Source organism: Vombatus ursinus, unplaced genomic scaffold (assembly GCF_900497805.2).
Source record: "Vombatus ursinus unplaced genomic scaffold, bare-nosed wombat genome assembly UNPS02014801.1, whole genome shotgun sequence".
NCBI classification, from domain to species: domain Eukaryota; kingdom Metazoa; phylum Chordata; class Mammalia; order Diprotodontia; family Vombatidae; genus Vombatus; species Vombatus ursinus.
In genome coordinates, this window is record NW_020954579.1 from 7,325,108 (window position 1) to 7,349,086 (window position 23,979).

General features: G+C 36.8%; 1 protein-coding gene across 7 annotated transcripts in view; it reads right to left on the reverse strand.

The window, feature by feature from the left end:
• GPATCH8 (G-patch domain containing 8) overlaps positions 1-23,979 on the reverse strand; it is a 120,205-nt gene that overhangs the window by 68,006 nt on the left and 28,220 nt on the right. The window lies entirely within an intron of this gene.

Here is a 23,979-nt window from a genome sequence, read left to right on the forward strand (position 1 = left end):
GTAAAGATGGCAGAATAGAAGTACAGCCCAGCTTTCTCCCACAACTACTCCAAGAAAGACCTAGAAAGAGCATCAGACTGAGTCATGATCAGAAAATCCAAGGGAAATTTGTAGTGAGTCAATTTTCCAGCAGAAGTCAGCACAGGAGACAGACAGGCTTGCAGAGGCTAGGAGCAGGTCTAGCCAAGAAGGTACCAAAGAGCCTTCTAGTACCAGTACTGAACTGGGCTCTGCAGTTACACAGCTGCAGGGCAAGAGGTGGCCCCCAACTCAGTAAGGACCAGCCTGATGTCCTGCATGACATAGGGAGAATGAAGAAGAGTCAAGTAGCAACTCTATCTCTCACTTGTACCCAACAGTTGGATTTTCATTTTCAGTGCAGATTAAGGATGGGACCTACTCCTACACTAGATCTCAGACTTAGCCCCTAAGCCCTGTCTGGGTCAGGCAGCTGAGTAGCAAGCCCCAAATAAGGAACCTGCAGTTCTATTGTTCTGAACCGATAGAGTCAAGTCTATTGGAACCTCAGACCAAACACTTGACACTTACTAGCTGTGTGACCTTGGGCAAGTCACTTAACTCCAAATGCCTAAAAACAAAACAAAACAAAAAAAAAAAAAATCAAAAAAAGTCCATTGGAGCTCCAACAAATAAGCCTCAAATGGGGTGAGAAGCTTGCAAAGCTGAAACCAGAAGAGCAGTGATTAGACTTTATCCTAGAACAGACCACTTTGGTACACTGAAAATTTATAGGTTCCTGGCCTGAGCTATCTCTAAGATCCTTGAAGAATACAACAGCTAGAGAAAGCAACAGCAAAGAATACATATCAAAACCAAACCAGCCTTGGATGAAACCCCCCATAAGCATATAGAATGTGGCTGAAATTCAAAGTTCCAATTCTGGAAGTAAGGTTAAAAAGAATGATTTCTCACCAACCTCCCCCCCCCCCAAAAAAAAATGCCACCAAAGAAAGCTTTTATGGTGACAGTGACAACTAAGACACAAACCCCAAAGTAGAGAATGATTCCAAACTATCTACAAGACAAGCTTCAAAGAAAAACATAGCTTGGTCAAAAGTTCAACTAGAATTCCTTGGAGAAATATAACAAGAATTTTACATGAAATGAGAACCCTAGAGGGAAAAAAAAATTAAAAAGAAATGAAAATTTGGGAAGAAAGGTTTGGAAGGAAAATTAATAGCTTAGCAGAAGAGGCAGAAAACCTTACCTAAGCAACAGACTTCTTAAGAATTATAATGGACTAAAGAGAAGTAATTTACTTCATTAGACAACAAGAAATATTAAAACAAAATTAAAAGACTGAAAAAAAAATGAAGAAAATATAAGGTAGAGGTCTCATAACAAAAACAACTGACCTGGAAAACAGATCAAGGAGGTATAATTTAAGAATCTTTGGACTACCATAAAGCCACGTCCCAAAAAAGAGCCTGTACATCATATTTCACGAAATCACTCATGAAAACTACCCAGAACTACTCAAACAATAGGGCAAGGTGAAAATAGAAAAAACAGAAAATAGAAAAATCCCATACATATTTTTCAAAAATGAAAGTTACAGGTTTCACCTACAGCTTTGCAAATTGGCAAAAATGAAAATAGCAAATATTAAAGGAGCTACAGGAAGACAGGCATATCAATACACTGAATGCTTTGGTGAATTTATCCAATGATTCTGGAAAGCCATTTGGAATTATATCTTTTCTCATTTTGGAATTATGCCTCTGAGGCCTCCCCTCAGCCCCCCTCCAAAAAAAAAAAAACAAAAAAAACAAAAAAAACCCCATTGACTAAAATGTCTATTATCCATTTACCCAGCAGTCACACTGTTGCAATTATCCCCAAGGAGTTAAAAGCTCCATCGACACCATAATATTCAGAGCAGCATTTCTGTGGTTAAAAAGAATAAGAAACAAAGTAGATGTTCATCAAATGGGAGAGGGTTAAACAAACTGCGTACATGAAGTAGTAATAGAATGTTGTTGCATGCAAAATATGACAAATATGAAGAATTCCATACAACATGGGTACACTTACAGTAATTAGAGCAATGATTAGGCAGAACTTGGAAAATACACAAAATAAATATAACAATACCAACAGAAATAATAAAATGAACCTGACCTTCATATAATTATAAAGACCAAGTTTAACTTGAAAAATTGAGAAAATGCAGCTCCCTCCTTTTTGCTGGAGAAATAGCGGACTATGAGTATGAAATTGTGCATACTCTATCAGATGTAATCAATGTGCCAGTTGGTTTTACTGATTTTTTTTTTAACTTTTATTACAAGGGAAAGCTTGGCAGACAGGTGAGAACGGGAGGACTATATTCAGAAAGGAATGTGATATGAAAATAAAAGGCACCAATAAAACAAAAAAAAATAAAAGATGCCTCTTCAAAAAGTGACAACCTTATGAAATAAAGTTTCAGTCTATCAATAAAAATGTTTTAGATTTTTGTTGTTGTTGTTTAAAAAAAGGATAAAACTGTGTCTCCTTGACTAGAGGCTGAAATTAAGTAAAGACACTGCACAAAAAACAAAGTGAATCCTTTATGGCTTCTAAACCATATCCAAACTATGCGAACAAAAGAACATATAGTTGAAGAAACCCTGAAGAAGAAACGGACTAAATTTTTAGCTCTGACATTGCTTGCTGGTGATTTTTAACCCTTCTGAAATTATACCATCCTACCACTGTAATCCATATGTTAGAGTAGATTAAAATAAATGGTGCTGATACTTTCACAACATATCTTGAAATAACAGGTGCCAACACAGAGTTATCAGCACTGTTCAAAGTGCTGGCGATACAAAGAAAAAAGTGAAAATTCCTGCCCTCAAAGAGCTTATTTGTACCTATATAGGTATATATAAAATGAGGCAGCTAGGTGGCACAGTGGGACAAAGTGTTGGACTTAGTAACAGGAATACCAAGTTCCAATCCTGCCTTAAAACATTTACTAGCTGTATTACTCTGATAAAGACACTAAGCCTCTCCTCAGCCTGTTTACTCATCTTAAAAAATGGTGATAATAACAGCATCTACCTTACAGGGCTGTTATGAAGATCAAATGAGATAATAGTTGCAAAGTACTTTTTGGGCAGCTAGGTGGCACAGCTAGGAAGACTGATCTTTCTGAGTTCAAATCTGGCCTCAGACACTTATTAGCTATGTGCCCCTGGGCAAGTCACTTCACCCTGTGCGCCTCATTTCTTCATCTGTAAAATGAGCTAGAGAAGGAAATGTCAAACCATTCCAATATTTTGCCAGGAAAACCCCAAATGGGGTCATAAAGAGTCAGATATGACTGAAATGACTGAACAACAACACTTTGCAAACCTTAATGTGCTATATAGATGTTAGCTATTATTATTACTGTCATTATTACTACTACAAAATTAATTACGAGAGGGAGGCACTAACATCTGGGGAGTTCAGGAAGCAGTTCACATACAAAGTGGTGTTTGACCTGAGTCCAAGAAAGAGAGATTACGAAGGAATTCATTACAGGCATGAGGTAGAGTCAGTGGAGACATAAGGACAGGAGGTGAGAGACAGGGTGACCTCCATGAGGATGTATGAAAGGTATACAAACAGGATGCATGAAGACAGTAGATACCATCTAATTCTACCATTAATCTTAATTTACACATTAAAAAAAAAAAACAAAAACCCATAACAACTCAAAAAAAAAAAAAGCCAAACCAAAAGGCAGCCAAAATGGTTAATAGTTCCCATAATCTCTTGATCACTAACAAAAAAAGACTTAAAACATTTTTAAAGTTTTTAATCAAGTGCAGCAGAGTATTTTACAAAAGATAACTGTATCTAAAATTTCCACAGCATTTCTTCCAAATGCTCTTATTACTATCTGGAAAGAGCAGTACAGTCAATCCTCAACATTTGTGTGTTTAGCTTTAGCAACTTTAAGCATTTGTACATATTTATTAGTAACCACATTTTCACTTATTAGCAACCATGCACATTCACAGCTACGCCTAATAGAGAAAAAAACGAGAGGCACAATGTGCAGGGCTGGTACTATACTAGATGCTTCATTGGCCTTGTTTAACCTACCGCTGTAAAGTACTCCCTGTGCATTTGTTGCTTATTTTTATAGTTTGCCTTTAAAACTCAAGTTTTGTGTTATAATTATGCCCCCAAAGAGCTATCTGTACAAGTCCTTTCGGCTCTAAGCATACAAAATCAAGTGATGCTGCTTAAGGAGAAAACAAAGGTGTTAGATAAACTTCAAGCCAGAATGCCTACAACTGCTGTTGGCCAAGAGTTTGGTGTTAACAATTATCCGCAAAAAGGAGGAAAATATTCATGGTACTTCATGTGCTATGAAAAGTGAATATTGTTTGAAATAATTTTTTTCAACTGAGGTGTCAGCACAAAAGTTCACAGAACTCTAGGAAATTACTAGGAAGGAAAAAATATTTTGCATGTTACTAATTTTATTTTGTGTACATCATCTTATAAATTATTTCATGGTTACTATACTAGGAAAAGTATGTATTATAAGAAATAGTATTTTGTTATAAAGAACTGAATGCAGAAAAGTGTATTTTCAACAATCTCTAGCTAAAGATTATAGTTTTTGGTGGTCGCAGGAACCTAACTCCCATTTCCCATAAGATCAATGTATTAACATTCCCACTTTTTACTTTTGTGCCATTTTCTAGGAATATTACCTCCACCCCCACCCCAGGAAAGTTGAGAATTGATTGTATATCTATGTTTAATTTTTTAATTTTACCACCAGAAATGGAATTAACTAGTAATAACTTTGATTTTCACAGTTGTTTTTCAATAGTTAGTTCCAGTTTATACTTCTAAATTGAAACTCTGGAGCTACAGAGTGGGAAGAAATATGCATAATGAGGTATTTTGTTTGAGAAGTAGCTTTCTCTTTATGTTCTTCTCAGTCTACTAAAGTTCATTCAAATTCCCTGAATAGATATCTAAGCAAATACCTAATAAAATCAAGGGAAGCTGAAATCATAGAAATATGAACCATAAAATCATGAAATTGTAGAACTGGAAGGACCCTTAGAGATCAAGTTTAATTCCCTCATTTTATAGGTAAGTCCCAGAGAGATGAAATGATTTGTCCAAAATCATACATGCAATTAATGACACAGAGTTAGAAGTCAGGTCTCCAGATATTAACACACAGTGAGTGCTTTCCTCTGAAACCAATGGCTCCTAACCTTTTTGCGAATAAGAGCCCCTATATAAAATTTTTAAAAATTAATGTATTCTCCACAATTGTGCTATTATTGAGAAAATACCAAAATTCTATGAATCTAATAATTTTTAATTTATATTTTAACAATTTTACATAACTTTAAAAAAAAACAAAACATTTATCTTTGATAGTATTTATTCAGTCTAAAAAAGGTATGTTTGCTTATTTATGGATTCTTGGCCCCCTTGCAAAAACTTCCTCCCAGCTCACAGAATGGGAAACAAATGGTCTATAATCACATTTCCTCTCTTCAAGGCACTTATAAAAAGATTGGTATATATGTGAGGTATCAAACCTCTGCCAAATCAGATTAAAATGTAACTGCAAAATATTTTTAAAATATAATACAACATAGTCAATATTAATTTTTGGTTTTCTAAGTCAATTTGCTGCTGGTCAACAGGGGTCAATTTCTATTTGAGTATGACACCACTGCCCTAAACGGCACAAGGAAGTTGGTCTTTTCATACAAAAATAATAAAGAGTTAACAGTACATTTTTTAAGAAGTTTCTGAAGAAGCTATTAAATATGAATGTAATGTACCGTAAGAAATGATCAATATGAGAATGCAAGAGAAACATTAAGATTGAGATGATGTGGATAGAGTGAAGAAGGCAGAACCAAGACAACAACATACACAGTAACTACAATAATGTAAACAAAGGCAACACAAAAAGGGCCCTGACTCAAGATACACTTCCCTCCTCTCAGTAGAGACGGCTGCAGTATTGACGTTACAGGTTTGTTTTGCTTAAATGGCTTTACTTTGCTACAAGGGAGGGTTCGATGCAGGGGGAAAATATATTGGGAAATGACTAGTAGAAAAACAAAAGACATTAATAAAACTTTAACTTTCAATACGTTTGACATTTCGAATAAAAAGACTCTAGTGTGAGAAGCAAACAGCAGCAGCATCTGTCTTCTAATTTTATAGAACTGCCTAAAAGACCACCCTCATAGTCTTGTCATGTAGTCTGATGTGAGCACAAATTTCTTTCTCCAGAATCTAGAATAAAAGAGCTTCTCAATTTTCAAAAGGAAGCTTCCTACTCACAAATACAAATGTCCTTATGAAAAAGAGAAGACAGGGAAAAAAGATTCTAGCAAGTCAACTCAGGTAGAAAGAGGGACTCTATTCTCAGCACTAACCCTTTAAAAGATTTTTAAAAGCATTAATTTAACAGAAAAGGCCTTGATGTTTTTGTGTTTTAATATACACAAAAGGCTGTTGGGTTTACTGTAAATTTCAATTCAATTGTACCTCCCCTCCATGAATCCTTCCTAAACTACCCCTGTTGGAAACTACCTCCTAAAGCACATATTGTCTGCTGCCTGCCATTCATTTTGCTGGCACCTTATAGTACAAAAAGTAGCTTTTCATATGTCTTTTATAGGATTCAACAAATCCTGGGCACCACAGAGATATCACAACTAGCAACTTTATAAAAAAAAAAACTACAGAAATGAAGGTCATACTCTTCTTGTTCATGTACCTTTGAACCTTATAACCTGGAAATACCTTAACACATCATAGAGTTTTACAGTTTACAAAGCACTTTCTTCACAAGTCTAACATACATAGTGCAAATATCATTAACTTGTATTTTACAAACAAGCAAACAGGCTCAGAATCCAAATTACTGGCAGAGATTCCCACACAGTTCAGTGCTCTCTCCCTATTCACCTCATCATTTAGTCCAGAACACAGGACATGACTTTGTAATGGGCAGAAATGAGGGGTCCCCTGCAGGTTCCTCAGCTTCTTCTGTATGAGCCCCAATTTGGCTTGGGACCTATACACTCAAAGAGAGCCGAAGGGGAAAATTATTAGGAAGAGGTCAAGAGATAACCTGTTCAAATGGGCTCAGCTTCCTCTGGGCCCTTCCAGAAGATCCTTTCTGCAGATCTCCAGATCTATATATGCAGTCCTTATCTCTCTCCTAAGCTCAAGTCCCACAAACATCTAAAACAGAGCTCATAATTTTCCTCCCCAAACCCAGCCCTCTTCTCTAAACTTCATTATTTCTGTGGAGGGCCCCAGCATCCTTCCAATCACCTGGGCTCAGAATGTCAATCTTTTCCTCAATTTCTCAGACCCAAACAGCTGCCAAGTCTTAGCATTTTTGCCTCCACAACATCTCTATATCTAATACCTCTTCTCACCAGTGCTACCACCCTGGTTCAGGCCAACACTATCAGCATGAATTACTGCAATAGCCTCTGAATTGATCTCCCCCCATTCCAATCCATGCTCCAAATAGTTGCTAAAGTGATTTTCCTAAAGTATAGATCTGATCATGTCACTTGCCTACTCAATAAACTCTAGGTGGAGTTCTTAACCTGAGGCCCACGAACTTTTAAAAAAAAAAAGTTTTGATAATTATATCAATTGGTTTCCTTGGTAATCCTATATATATAGGATTATTTTATACATTTTAAAACATTTAAAACATCTGAAATGATCCACAGGCTTCACTGGACAGTCAGAGGCATCCATGATACAAAAAAAGGTCAAGAACCCCTGCTACAGGATGGTTTCAAAACACCTGGAAAGCCTCACAAAAAAGGGGTGGGGGAAACAGCTAGGTGGCACAGTGGATAAAGAACCAGCTATGGAATCAGGAGGACCTGAGTTCAAATCCAACCTCAGACACATAACACTCACTAGCTGTGTGACTCTGAGCAAGTCACTTAGCCCCAACTGCCTCACCAAAAAACAAACAAAAAACCTGGGAAGACTTAAATGAAATGATGCAAAGTTAAGTAAACAGAACCAAGAAAACAATGTACACTGTAATAGTAATACCATATGATGATCAACTGTGAATGACTTAGCTATTCTCAGCTATACAATGATGCAAGACAATTTGGAAGGACTTATGATTAAAAATACTATCCACCTCCAGAGAAAAAGCTGATGCATGCAGATTGAAACATACTTTTTAAACTTTATTTTCTTGGGGTTTTTTTTTTGGTCTGTTTTCTTTTATAATATGGCTAATGTGGAAATATGTTTTTTAATAATTAATTTATTTTTAGTTTTCAACATTCACTTCCATAAGATTTTGGTTTTTAAATTTTCTTTCTTTTTCTTTTTTGTGAGGCATATGGGGTTAAGTGACTTGCCCAGTCACACAGCTAATAAGTGTTATGTGTCTGAGGCCAGATTTGAACTCAGGCCCTCCTGACTCCAGGGCCAGTTCTCTACCCACTGTGCCACCTAGCTGCCCCAACTTGTTTAAAAAATTGCTCTTCATTTCTGGTAGAAGATTGGGGTCATTAAAAACAACGCAAATGCAAATTTCTTATTTAATTGTTGTGAAGAACCTTCAACTAATGAAAATGTAAGTGCCCTCTTTTCAAATTTGTTTTTACAACCAAATTGGAATAGTTCATCCTGCCTCCTTTTTGGAGAAAACATTTTTCTCAAAATTCTCTCCAAGTATTCAAAAAGACTTGTTGGTCTTAAACTGTAACCTTACTTGTATTCAGTGATATATGTGATTGTCATTTAATTTTATAGAAGTGGTAGTACATGATTTTGCATGTTTTAGAAAAAACAAAAAATTAGAGTTTAAGCTGTGTTCTCCAGTTTTGCCCTATCTCAAGTTTTTTTTATCTTAAATAACCACCCACATCACTCAATTAACAAGCATTTGTTTTATTTTATTTTTTGGAGGCAAATTAGGTTTAAGTGACTTGCCCAGGATCACACATCTAGTAAGTGTCTCAGGTCACATTCGAACTCAGGTCCTCTTGTCTCCAGAGCTGACACCCTATCTACTTCACCACCTAGCTCACCCATTCAACTAACAAGCATTTATTAAGTGATTATTAGAATCTTGTGAGCTTGATATGGGCGTCTGTCTATAGACTGCCTTTGGTTTTCAACAAATAAAGTTTTCGGTTAAAATAGGGAAGAAGGATCAACAATTGCAAAATGTGTAAAGCAGTAATCTGACAAATAAAAGTAGGCAAATTTTATTATAGCTAACAACAGTATCTTCCAGTGGCCTTCTGTTTATAGATAAATCGAGAACTGTAAATTCCAAAGCAAGAGTATATAAAAACAGGGCATAAATAATAGAATGTAGCTAATTTTAAATAACTTTCTCCAGAGAATACTGTAAGACACAGGGGGTATCTAACAAGTAATGAGACACAGAATACCAATCTTTGAAGGAAAAAAAAAAGTTGATGGTTACTCAAAGGGCAGTGGAGAAGTAGCTGTAAATAGAGAGAAGTTGCATTAAGGTTATCAGAGTGATGATGGATGGATAGATGAAAGAAAAACAAAGTTATTTATTAAGTGATTACTTAATGCCAAGCATAATGCCAAGCATCGTCCTAGTTGTGAGCTCCTCAAGGATATGGACTATCTTTTGCCTTTGTCTCTTAAGCCCTAAGCACAGTACCTTGGCACACAGTAAGCACTTAAATGCTTATTGACTGGGGATATAAATGCAAGGAAGCAAAAGTCTCTACCCTCAAGGAGCTTACCAAGTCAAAACATGTTAGGGAACTACAAGGGTAAGGTCAAAGGGTGTAAGTTGTATGCACAGCTAGGTGATGGCTAGGAAGTGGTGTGGTGATCCCAAGAAATGTCAAGATAAGGTGAAAGCTCACCAATTAGAGCCCAGAGACCCAAGGGCAGAAGTTCAAGTTCTAGCTGGAGGAGGAGGTCAAAAAAGAGGATGGGGTAGTCATGTCATAAAAATAAGGGATAACTGATGGACAACCTTTATCCTCCAGTGGTACTGATATAGTGTTAACAGATTACAGAAATAGAGTTAGAGGTGAATGTCAATAGTCAATAAACATTTATTAAGAGTCAACTATGTGCCAAGCACTGTGGTAAAAGCTAGGAATACAAATAAGAAAAAGATATCCCCTGCCCTCAAGGAGCTTACAATCTAAGGAAGGAAGACAATACACAATAAGAAGCTGGGGGGGGTGCAAGCAAGGTGGTGCAATGGATAGAGCTCCGGCCTTAGAGTCAGGAAGACCTGAGTTCCAATCAAGCCTCAGACACTTGACACTTACTAGCTGTGTGACCCTTGGCAAGTCACTTAATCCCCGACTGCCTCACAAAAAAGAAAAAAAAGAGAAGCTAAGGAAGAGGGGATGGGGGTGGGTGCCAAAGGGTACCCAGGGTAGAGGTATGATGTTCATGGAGTCAAAACCAACAAGCAAAGCAGTAGATGGTAAATGAAATTAGATAGAGAAATCTGAGTCTTCTATAATAAAAGGAAGGCCTTGGGAGGAGTTCACTGTTCCACCTTCCAGCCCTCCAATCAGAGAAGCAACTTAGGGTGAACCAGTTTCAAGAAAAGGAGATTTTGGGTGTTGAGCTTATGCTAGGGGAGGCATAATGTAGCTGACAGTAAATTATAAGTCTTTTAATCTAAACTCCTCTTCTAGACCAAGGATCACTTTGAGTTGATGTACTTCTGAAGATTTACAGGAAAACAAAGAGTCTCAGGATGAAAGAATACAGACAAGAAAATATCATCAACAAATCATTAAGAGTGTGTATAAGTATGTAGAAAGAAGGTAGCTCAGAAGGAGAGACAGACTGATACAGAATGAAATTAGCAGAACCAGAAAAACAATTTACATGGTAACTACAATAATGCATCAGGAGAACAAACAAATCATGACCTTGGAACAACAATAATGAAGAATGACCCCCTCCCAACTTCTGAAAGAGAGACAATGAATTAGAGGTCCAGAAGGAGATATATACTCTCAGACAAAGCTAATGTATGTTTGTTTTGCTTGTTTACACTTTTTTTTTTTTTGCTTAGGCAGGTGGGGTTAAGTGACTTGCCCAGGGTCATACAACTAGTAAGTGTCAAGTGTTTGGTCTGAGGCTGCATTTGAACTCAGGTCCTCCTGACTTCAGGGCCAATGCTCTATCCACTGTGCCACCTAGCTGCCCCCTTGTCTACACTTGTTATAGGGGAGAGTTCCTATTCGGTGGGTGTAGGGGAGGGAGGGAGGAAAAGGGGGAGAAAGTAGTGTTAATAAAACATTGAAAACAAAATTCAAATGGGGATGCAAACAAGGCAATTTTGTTGTTACCACATTAATTTAATACACTTAAAAACTGGACATAATATAAATTTCAATGTTTTTGTTCTTTGTAAATCAAAAAATTTGTTTATTGATGATTAAGTTCACAATAAAGAGAATTTTTAAAAATAAAAACAATAGAGAATGATTCCAAGGCTTCAAATATGTGAAGAAAGGTGAAGTTCTTGATAAAAATGGGAATTTTAGAGGAGGGGTGGGTTTAGGGGGAGAGACAATGAATTGTTTTGAATGTGTTTAGTTTTAAATGCTAATAGGACATCCAAGTGATGCTGAACAGACAGATGGAGGAGGAGGTCCAAAAAAGAGGATGGAAATGCAGAACTGGAGCTCAGGAGAAAGATGAGAGAGTTATATATAAATTATCAATTAAAAACCAAATGATAGTTTATATCTGTAACTATATCCAAGTAGATATAGCTAGATATTTAGGAGTCATTTACATAGAGGCAATAGTTGAACAAATGGGAGTTGATAAGATCATCAAGAGAAAGTATATAAAAAGAGGACAGAGCCCTGGGATAGACCCAAGAGTAACAACAAGAGAAGAGTAAACCTGCAGAGAAAGCAGAGGAAGAATGGTTAGAGAGGAATAAGCAGATCTAGAAGAAACCAGGGTCAAAAAACAGGAATGAGGGATTATTCAAAGTGAGTCAACTGTATCAAATGCTACAGAGGATAAAGACTAAGGAAAAGGTCATTGGGCTTAGCAATAAAGCGATCATTGGTGACCTTGGAAAACAGCAGTTTAAATGGAGTAGTATGAACAGAAATGAATGGGACATGACAGAGTGAAGGCAATAAGCACAGAGTTTGGGTCCCCGTCCCCCCCCAAGGTACCTAGCCATGGAAGGGATAAGAACTATAGAGCCTGATGATGAGAGGACAACAGGGTCAATTTAGTCAATTATCTGTGATATCACAGCAAGAAAAATTATGGATAAACTAACTCAGTGGAAAATTTTTTTTAACAATCACAGAATTTGCCATCTCCTCCCAGGCACCTTCCCCTCTCACCTAAGAAACAAGAGTACCAAATGAATTAATTTCAGATAAGCTGAAGGTGAAAAGTTGAGACAACCTATGAAAAAAGTAGTGAATGAAAAAATAATAATAATAGAAAGCAGTGAATACAAGTCAGGGGAAACACAGAAGTAAGGGGTCTGGGACATCTACAAAACAAATAATAAAAATTAGCTACATTCTATTATTTATGTCCTATTTTTATTGCTTTGGGATTTACAATTCTCAATATAACTTTAAACGAAAGGCCACTGGAAGATACTGCTATTAGCTATAACAGAATGTGCCAGATTACTGCTTTATACATTTTGCAATTATTGATCCTTGTGCCCTATTTTAAATGAAAACCCTATCTGTTGAAAACCAAAGACAGTCTATAGACAGACCCTATATCAAGCTCACAAGATTCTACAGGACAAAATTTTCTCAGAGTGGTGAAGCTTTGATACTTCTCTCCTACAGCATTCCATACAACTGGCACCCTTTCACCTTTAAAATCAGAAACCACTATCACCTTTTTCATCCTCCCCCACCCCACCCCACTCCCCATGCAATCAATTTGACAGTCATTTATTAAACATACATTGGACTACTACTATCCCATAACATTTGAAATAAAGGAAAAAGACTAGCTCGTTTGTATAGTATTTTAAGACTGCAAAGTGCTCTATTCGTTTGATCCCTACAACAACCCACTAAGGGAGGTGCTTACTATCCCAATTTTACAGATAAGGACAAAGATTCAGAAAGGCTAAGTGATGACACTTACTAGCTGTGTGGTCCTGGGCAAGTCAATTAACCTCGATTGCCAAAAAAGGACAGGACAGGACAGGACAGGAGAAAGGCTAAGTGATTTGCCCAAGGTTACAAAGCTAAACAGTGTCTGAAGCGGGGTCTGATTTAAATTCCTGCCTCTACCACAGACACTAGATATTTAATGAACAAAGAGTAAAGTAGGACTCAGGTCCTAGTTTTAATTATGTAAAGCTGGAATGTTACCTACCAAATTAACAGATACTAATTATAACTGGAAAGTTATCCAGAAAAGCGAATAAATTAGGTCCATCAGACAGATAAATACTAAAATTCTGATGATACTGCTTTCACTTTAAACAGTCGTTTTTAAATGGAGTTTGAGACAATCCTACCTTCAGACCACTTAATCTCATACTTTATCAGAATGCACGAATCCTTTATCAGTGGAACACACTTCTACAAAGTTGTTTCTTTTTTTCAATTAAAATCTTTTCCAGTTTTTTTCAATCAAAACTTCACTTCTCCCTTACACGTCCCTCCAGTCCATCCCAATCGAAAAATAAAGAAAAACAAAATCCTTGTTCTAAATACGTATAGCAAAGCAAAACGAATTCCCAAATTGGCCACGTCCAAAATAACAGATTTCAATATGCACTCTGAGTCTATAAGTTGGTGGGTAGTAAGTTTTATAAATTCACTGGAATCGTGGTTAGTCACTTGCTTGATCAGAGTGCCTAAGTCTTTCAGAATTATCTTTACAATACAGTTTGTTTTTGTATAAATTATTTTGGTTCCACTTATTTCACTCTTCATCAGTTCATACAAATCCTCCCAGGCTTTTCTGAAACCAGCCCCATTATCTTTTTTTTTTTTAATTAATTAATTGGATGCATTTTGAGTTACAATTTGTCTCCGTCCCAATCCCACATTAGAGAAGGCTAACATCTGATTTGATAAGTGGAACCATACAACACATACATCTGTATATCAGTTATTTCTCTGGAAATGGATAGCATTTTCCTTCATAAGTCCTTTATAACTAATATGAATGATCATATTACTCAGAATAGCTTAGTCATTCACAGTTACTCTTCAAACAATTATTGCTGGTATTACTGTATACAGCGTTCTCTTGGTTATGCTTGTTTCATTGCATTATTTCATGCAAGTCTTTCCATGTTTTTCTAAAACCAACCTGCTCTTCATTTCCTACAGCATAGCAGTATTGCAATACCACAATTTATTCAACCATTCCCCAATTGATGGGCATCCCCTCAATTTCCAATTCTTTATCACCACAAAGATAGCTGCCACATATATTTAAGAAGGTATAGGTTCTTTTCCTTTTTCCCTGATCACCTTACGTAACAGACCTAATACTGGATGAAAGGATATACACAGCCTTACACAATTCTTTTGAGCATAATTCCAAACTGCTCTCCAAAATGGTTGGATCAGTATACAATTCCATCAATAGTATTTTAGTGTCTCAATTTTTCCACATCTCCTCCAGCATTTGTCATTCTCCCTTTCTATCATTTTAGCCAATCTGATAGGTGTGAAATGATATCTTAGAGTTGTTTTAATTTGCATTTCTCTAATCAATAACAATTTAGAACATTTTTTCATACACAGATAGCTATATATAGAAAGCTACAGATAGCTTTGATTTCTTCTTCCAAAAACTGCCTGTTTACATCCTTTGACAATTTATCAATTAGAGATTTTAGAGAATTTTTTGATTTAAAAAAAATTTAAAAGTGCACAGCAGAGAAGAAAAAGAAGTAAGCAAAGGCAGACAGCTTTGAAAATAATGTACAGTATTTACTATATAGGTTTCCTTGAAATAGAAATTTATTGCTTTATATTGAATCCTCTTATGTTCTGTTGTGTACATGGCATGTTTTCTTATTTTGTATTTAAGTTTAAAATAAAATTAAAAGTTAAAAAACAACAATAATGTAAGTTGTTGGTCTTTATCTAGTTTCTGTCAGACCGCTTTCTGATTTTCCTTGCGATTTTTTTTTTTTACCAAATAGTGAGTTCTAATCCCAAATGCTTAGATCTTTGCATTTATCAAATGTGAGGTTACTATAGTCATTTACTACTATGTATTGTATACCTACTCTATTCCACAGACTCACGATTCCATTTCTTAGCCAATACCAGATAGTTCCGATAATTACTACTTTACAATACAGTTTAACATCTGGTACTGCTAGACCTCCTTCCTTTACATTTTTTTCCCGTTAATTCCTTTGATATTCTTGATCTTTTGTTCTTCCAAATTATTTTTCCTAGCTCAATAAAACAATTTTTTGGTATTGGGATGGCACTGAATAAGTTGATTACTTTAGGTAGAACTACTTTATGTCATTTTTATTATATTGGCTTTGCTCATCCATGAAGAATAACATTTCTGTAATCATTTAAATCTGACTTTATTTGTATAAAAAGTTCTATAATTATATTAATACAGTTCATGAGTTTGTCTTGGCAGGTATATTCCCAGGCATTTTATACTGTCTACCTCTTCATCATTTCTCACAGCACAACATTGTTCCATCATATTCACATACTACAACCTGTTTAGCCATTGATAAGTATTTTCTCAGTTTCTAATTCTTTGCCACAGCAAAAAGAGCTGCTGTAAATATTCTTAAACATCCTTAGTTTTTTCTACAGGACTAACCCTTCTCTTAATCTACTCTTCTTTTATTCTCCCTTTCCCTACTGAGTGAAATGTATTGCTATACCCAACTTTATCTGCATATTCTTCTCTTTGATCAGTTGCCTATGCCCGCTCAACTGGTTTGTATAAACCTCTACCAATTACATGAGATAATTTTGCCCATCCTTCCTCTGACTACTGTATTCCTCCCTTTCCATTCTTTTTTAAAGATCATTAAAACAAAAGAACCATTCCTGCAACCTCTACCTCATTAGATTCCTTTTATGACTCCTGATAACAGGGTTCTGAGAGGACATGTATATCATTTCCCCATGTTATAATGTAAACACTTAATCTGTTTGTTTGCTCACATTTACCTTTTTATGTATCTCTTATTTCCTTTGTTTGCACCTCAAACTTTCTACACTGCTATTTCTCATCAAGAATGATCTGTGACCCTCTATTTTACTAAGGGACCATTTCCCCCCACATGGGATTAATACTCACTTTTGCTGGCTAAAGTGTTCTTGGTAGCAAGCCTAAATCCTTTGCCTTCTGTAACATCATATTCCAAGCTCTCTATTCCTTTACAATGCTAACGGCAAAGCGTGTGTAATCCTGACTCTGGCTCCCTGGTACTTGAATTCTTTTTTTCTGGTTGCTTGCAGCATTTTTTTTTCCTTTAAACTGGAAGTTCTGGATTTTCCCAGGAGTTCTCATTTTGTGTTTTCTTTCAGGAGGTGACTGGTGAATTACTTCTATTCTACTTTGTCCCCTGGTTCTAAGAGATCAGAGTCATTTTCTTTTATTATTTTGGGAAACAGCATTTCTAAGCTCTTTTTTTGGTTATGGTTTTCATGTAGTGCAACGATCCTTAGATTACCTCTCCTTGACCTGCTTTCCAGGTGAGTTGTTTTTTACTATGAGATACCTTATATTTTCTTCTATTTTTTAATCTCTGTATTTTGCTTTAATATTTCTTGTTGCCTCATGGAGTCATTAACTTCTAATTGGTCCATTCTAATTTTCAGGTAATTTGTTGTGCAGGTTAAGTTTTGTACCTCTTGTACGCTGTGAGTTTCCTTTCCAATACTTTCTTTCAAGATTCTCATTTCTTTTCTAATTCTTTCCCCTAGTGCTCTCATTTCATTTGTTTAAAAAAAATTCCAAACTCTTTTTCAAAAAATTCTTGTTTCATCTCTTTCAGGAATTCTAGTTGCATTTAAATCAAAACTTTTTTTTTCTTTTAGGCGTTGATGCTTTGAAGTCATTATCTTCTTCCAGATCAGAGCCTCGCACACCTCTGTCGTTTTTTGTTTAGTCATTTTTAAGTTGGGTCTGGCTCTTCATGACCCCATATGGGAATTTCTTGTCAAGATACTGGAATGGTTTGGCATTTCCTCCTCCAGATCAGTTTACAGATAAGGAAATTGAGGCAAAGAGTGTTAAGTGATTTGCCCAGGGTCACACAGCTATTGTCAGAGGCCAGATCTGAACTCAGCTTTTCTGGGATTCTAGGCCCAGCACTCTATCTATCACACTACACTGCTGCTCCACAATCCTTGTCATTATAAAAACTTTTTATGATGGGATTTTTTTTTTGTTTACTCATTCTTGCAGCCTACTTCCTAACTGTGAACTTTATGTTAGGGTTGTGCTCCTTGCAATTCTGGCAGGAATGCCTGGGTCAGGGGTGGGGAAGAAGGTTCCCCACCCTTGAGCTAAGCTTCTCTCCCCTTTGATCCTGCTGTTTCCTTGTTATGTTAGGGACAGTTTGGGCCTAGACCTCCAAGCTTTCAGTGTTCCCACAGTAGTCTGAACTCTGCAAATTCCTGACTTGGGTTTGGATCTGAGCAACATACCCATGGGTTTACTCCCTCTTGGACTTCCAGTAGACTTCTGCTAGACTCAGCCATTTTCAGACAAATGGAAAGTCTGCTGGTTCAGAGTGCCAGAACTACAGGCTCCCCTTTGGTCTGAGATTCCTGCCCTGGTTATTTTGCAGGCTTTAGACTTGGCCACAGGAAATAAATGAGATGCCTCTCAGCTCCTGGGATAAGAGCCATAGAAATGCTGCTTGCTTCTGAACTTGCTATTTGTTTAGTATAAAACCAAGGGTCCATGACCTTTCCTTTCCCTGGAACATCACTCCTAGGAACAGGTCCTCAGTCTACACTGGATTTGTGACCCAAATCTGAATAGTGAGCAACAGAGCTGGCAGCTGGCACCTCTTCTTGCCCTGGTTATAACCTCTCCTTTCAACAGAATGTTCCAGGCAGCCATTCCTGACATGTCCACAGACCTCTCCCTTTGCCAACCTAGACTAGGAAAATGACCCACTCTGATTTTTTCCCCTTGGGTTTCCCCCATCAGAATTTGTTGTGGAAATTCTGGAACATTTCTTAGATCTGTACAGAGGAGATATACTGAAACATAATTCTAACGACTGCTATTTATAATAATTATTCTAACCTCTAGTCCACCTAGACCCAAAAGAATAACCAACTGGAAGGTAATGGGATCACATATCCCACCCTCCCCTCACCCACAGCTAACTTCAGGTTTGTGTCCAACACAAATACACCATCCACTTCTACTGTTACACTCCCATGGACAGGTGTGAGCTCCTCAGGCTCCTCAGTTCTAACCTGATGGCAGCTATTTAGGCAAAATTGGGTTGATGGGGAGATGATAAAAAAGTCTAGAGACCATAGTTCTAGATCAGGGTTTCTTAAGCTTTTTCCACTTGCAATTCCTTCAACATTTCTTTTGTTTTTGTTTTTTTGCTTTTTTTGCTAGACAACGAGGTTAAGTGACTTGCCCAGGGTCACACAGCTAGAAGGTGTGAAGTGCCTATTGCTGGATTTGAACTCAGATCCTCCTGATTGCAGGGCAGGTGCTCTATTCACTGTGCCACCTAGCTGCCCCCTCCCTTCAGCACTCCTCGAGACTAGATCCACAGTTTCAGAAACACTGCTCTAGACCAAATATTCCTTCCTAAATGTCAATTATTATTAAAAACTGATGTACAAAATATTCAAATATGCTAATCAGAGATTTCAGCTTAAAAGATCAGACTGGAAGAAAATCTTTGTTCAAGGCAACAACAAAAAAGTTTGCCCTGCCCCAATCTCTCAATTTCAAGGCTTTAGACTATGAAGCTGTAATTAGAGCCAATTATAATTTGGCTGGCATACAATGACATTAAAATACATAGAAGGTTTTGTTATGTACAAGTCAAAGATTTTGCTTCCATGCACAGAATCAATTTGGGAAGCTCATATATTATACACCTAGCAATGTAGTGATCATTTAAATATAAACTGAGACAGGGGCTACCCAAGAAGTTTATCTTTAAATGGAATACTATTATTTGCTAACAGGTGCTGATTTTGAAACCCCTTTACTCCCACAGCTGTACACTTTCCACAATTAAGTATCTGGCAATTAGAAGATGAAAATTACCACTGTGGAAAAATGTAACTGTCAGATCAGTTCTTTAAAAAATACAGCCCACAAACCTATAATTTCAAAGAGCAAAAAAGATTCATAAGACAATAGATGATTTGCTATCTCCCCCCTTCCATATGGAAAGAACGCTTAAGCAAAAATTAGAGATCAACAGACCTTAATACAACCAAACTATAGTCCAGTGTTGTCACATCTATCTCAATGTAGTCAACTCAATTATTTTCACGTGGATTATCCATAGTAAATTTTAACTATCAATATGGCTTCAAATAAGGGCTAACCCAAGAAGAACAAGTTATAAAGTAGGCAAAATATGTTTCTAGTAACAAACCTATGCTAACCATAGCATTCCTATCCCTTTCAGCATTTTCTCAACCTCAAACCCCACCTTCAAAAGCAGCCCCCAATCCCTCATTTTAACATTCCACCTAAAAGAGCTTCCTCTCTTTCCTATCCAAAAGGTAACCTTAATCTTGACCATTCTGAGGGAATGTGTTTACTTTTAACAGGCACTTTCTTAAGATAGTGTCTTAAAACATAAAAAGTAATTTCACTTCACAAAGATTTTTTTGGGGGGGGAGGGGAGGGCGGGTAGGCTATCACACTGTATAAAGACAACCTACTGCATTTCCATAGAGAATTAAGTCTCTTTTCTTTGCCAATCCAGCACATATTTTCTTCTTTCCTCTCCAATAATCAGTAGAGGCATTTTCAGACATGTTAAACTAATAACACAATAATTGTTAAGCACAATACACAAGGCTTTCAAGAGTGACCATACTTTTGACTTCATCTCACAACTAGGGCTAGATTCCAAAGGTGTTATTAAAATAAAAAAAGGGCAGCTAGGTGGCACAGTGAATAGAGCACCGGCCCTGGAGTCAGGAGGACCAGAGTTCAAATCTGGCCTCAGACACCTAACACTCACAAGCTTTGTGACTCTGGGCAAGTCACTTAACCCCAATTGCCTCATATTAAAAAAAAAAAACAAAAACAAAACAAACAAATAAACCTTTCAGTATTTTTAAAAAAAAACAACCACTGAACATGTCTTTATTTGTAAAAGAAAAAACTATAACCTATACACCCAATTATTAAAAACGCTGTATAATTTTATGATACGTCAATATAGTGAAATATTACTATGCCATCAAAAATTACACACAGAATCAAAGACCTAGGGCTGGAAGGAACCTCATAAGCCATTTAGTCCAACTCCTTCAATTTGGAGGTGAGGGAACTGAAAAACTCAGTAACATTATTAGGTGACTTAACAGACCACACAGATCATATCAGAGGCAGGATTTGAATCCAGGTCCTCTCACTCCATTATACAGTATTTAAAATAAAAAGAAATACAGGAAGGCTTATCCTAAATGTTGCGAGGCAAATAAAGCAGAATTAGAATACATACAATGATTAAAAAAAAAACACTTCATAGATAAACACATCAAATATCAGAAGGGATAGTTATTATTTATATTACATTAAAACAAATTCTTTATTTTTAAAAATGTACTTTTGTTTATGCAGTTCTAATTTTTTTTTGTTTTTATTTGAAACTCGTTAAATTTATAACAAAAATGTTTCAATATTTTTTCCCAAACCAAAATAAGATTTCTTAAAAACCCTGACCTGTGACTTCATCAAAGTAGAGCTCTTGTTGTGGAAACTCCTGCTATGGAACCTTTATTCCTCAAAGCAGGAAAAGACAAGCAACTCATCCAAAATTTATAGCCTCAGAGAGTTGCTTAGGGTTCTGAGAGTTAAGTGACTCGACTACGGTCTTCCTGACTCTACTATGCCATGATATGTCTCAAAACAGTGTTTAGAAGGTAAATGAGCCGAAGAGAAAACAAAATTTTTTAAAAAAAATTTTCCCTTTGGAGAATACTAGAATTTTATCATTTCTGTGGCTAATCAAAAATTAAAGCAAGAAGAGCATGAAACTAACCATTGAGGAAAAGAACTTGCATTAACTGGAATCAGAAAAGATTTCACGTGGAAGGAAAAGCCAGAAGATGGAGGTGAGGCGGCATGGGAGACAGCCAGTGAAAATGACCAGAATTTGGAAAGGGAGTGTCTTGTCCAAGAGACACTGAAGAGGCCAGAGTAACTGAATCCCAATGTGGGTGGAGGTACAAGGTTTAAGAAGGCTGGAAAAGTTATGGGGAAGGGGTTATGAAAAGATTCGAATGCCAAACAGAGGATTTTATATTTGATCCTGGAGGTGACAGGAAGCCACAGGAATTTAGGAAGGGGGGGTGAAGGGTGGCAGTGACATGATCAGACATATGCTTTAGGAAAATCACTTTGGTGGCTGAGAGGATCTGGTACAGTAGCAAAGACTTGTGGCTGGCAGACCAACTAATAGACCGCAATTGTGCAGGTGTGTGGCGATAAGGACCTATCCCAGTGTAAAGTGTCAAAGAAGAGAAAGAGGAGCACTAAAGAAAAGAAAGAGGAGTATTCAAAAGATATTACAATGGAAAAACTGACAAGCCTTGGCAACAGATTGGAGGGAGGGTGGGGTGGGAGGGGAAGCGTCACAAGAGCCTGAGTGAGTGGAAGGGTGGTGGTGACCTTGATAACAACATGGAAATTTAGAAGGGAAAAAGGTTTAGGGGGAAAGATAAGTTTCAAATAAGAAAGAAAGTTTTACATGAAATGAATTTAAGAAGTTTATAGGACATCTAGTTTGAGATGTCCAATAAGGAGTTGGCCATGAGACACTAGCAGTCAGCAGAAATTAGGGCTAATTAAGTAGATTTGAGAACCATCAGCATAGAGATGATAATTGAATCCATGGGATCTGATGAGATCACCAAGTGATATAGTATAGAAAGAGAAGAGAAGAGAAGAGGGCCCAGGACAGTCCCTGAAAGACACCACCCAGCAGTGTTGGCAAGCATGATCTGGACAAAGATCCAACAAGGTAGACTTGAGAAGGAACAGGCAGACAGGGTAAGAGAACCAGGAGATAGTAGTATCACAGAAACCCAAAGAGAAAGACTATCAAGGGAAACAGTGTCAACATCCACAGAAAGGTCAGTAAGGATGAGGACTGACAATTAGATTTGGCAATTAAGAGAACATTGGTATCTTTAGAGGAGCAGTTCCAGTTGCATGATGAGTTTGAAAGCCAGACTATAGAGTTAAGACAACACAGAGGAAAGGAAGTAGAGGTACCAATTGTAGATAGTCTTCTCAAAGAGTTTAGCCACAAAAGAGAGGAAATATATGGGATAATGATACGAATGGATGGATCAAATTGGGGTTTTGAGGATTAGGGAGAGCTGAGAATGTTTGTAGCCAACTAGCACATAAAATATGTGGTGTCATATATAATCCTTTTTTTCTTTACATGTTTCTTGGGGTTGAAACTCGTAACACCAAAAAGTAAAAAGTGAACTATCATGAAAAAATAAACAGGAACATCTGAAGACTTCACTACGCACAGGGAAGCCCTCTTCAATTTAGATTCTGCTTCAGGTATCTTTTATGACAATGACATACTTTTGGTAAGCATACATTTCCCTCTTTTATGTCTCACCTGCTATTAAAAATCAGAAGATCAAATAAAGTTCTCTGGTGTTGCATCTTTCACAGTAAGAACTGGCCTAGCTAAGTGCAGACTGGCTCACAGTGAAGAACCACCACCAATGGGGAATTTAACAGTAAGTCTCAGTTCCTCCATCTATATGAAGGAGTTGGACTAGATTATCTCTAAGGTACCTTCCAACACTAAATTCTATGTTTCTATGAAGTAATGAAGACTATCCATTAAGGCAACCTGCATCATTGGACAGTATCCTTATCCATAAAAATATAGATCTATCGAAGTGCTGAAGCATAATAAAAAGTAGAATATGACAAAAGCGCAGTGTCATTAAGGTGCATATGTGAGAGATATTACTTCTATCTGGTGAGAAATCAGAGTAAGATTCAAAGACATGGCACTACAGTTTAGTAGAATAGGTAGGATTCTACTTACAGGTGGGTAGATTTCAACAAATGGAGAAGATAGTGGGGAGATTACATTCCAATTATATGGCATCTTATGAGCAAAAGGCAGAAAATATGTAGGGGTGTTCAGGAAATAGTAAATAATCTGATTTGACCAGAATATCAAGTATATGAAGGAAAAAAATACTGAACATATTGATGAAACAGACATACATGAAAAGTATATATTGACTAATACAAAGTGAAACATATTTGAAGCTCATAAGCAATCACTTGAACTTTACAAAGTAGTCAATAGCTAGCCATTGAAGGCTTCTGAATGGTGCATTAGAAAGATTAATTTGGCAGTGGTATGTAAGGTGCGCTGGAGAGGAAAATAAAAAGACAGGTGACTAGAGGCAGGGTGACAGATTCAAGATGACTACTGTAGTGATAATCCAGCCAAGAATTAGGGTGTTGACAGCTAAAGTGGAAAGAAGGGTATGGATTTGAAGGACTTAAGATATAGAAGTAAAGGCTTGGAAAAAATAACTTGGAAGTTTCAAGGTTGGGTAAGTTGAAGAATGATGTTGCTACTAACAGAAATAAAGACTTTCAGAAGAGTTAGGGGAAAAGATGTCAGTTCCTTTCCGGATATGATTTATCAGCCACTCATGTAAATGACTTTTGTATCTGGCATTTCATACAGCACTTTAAGGTTTGCAAAATGCTTTATGTCCA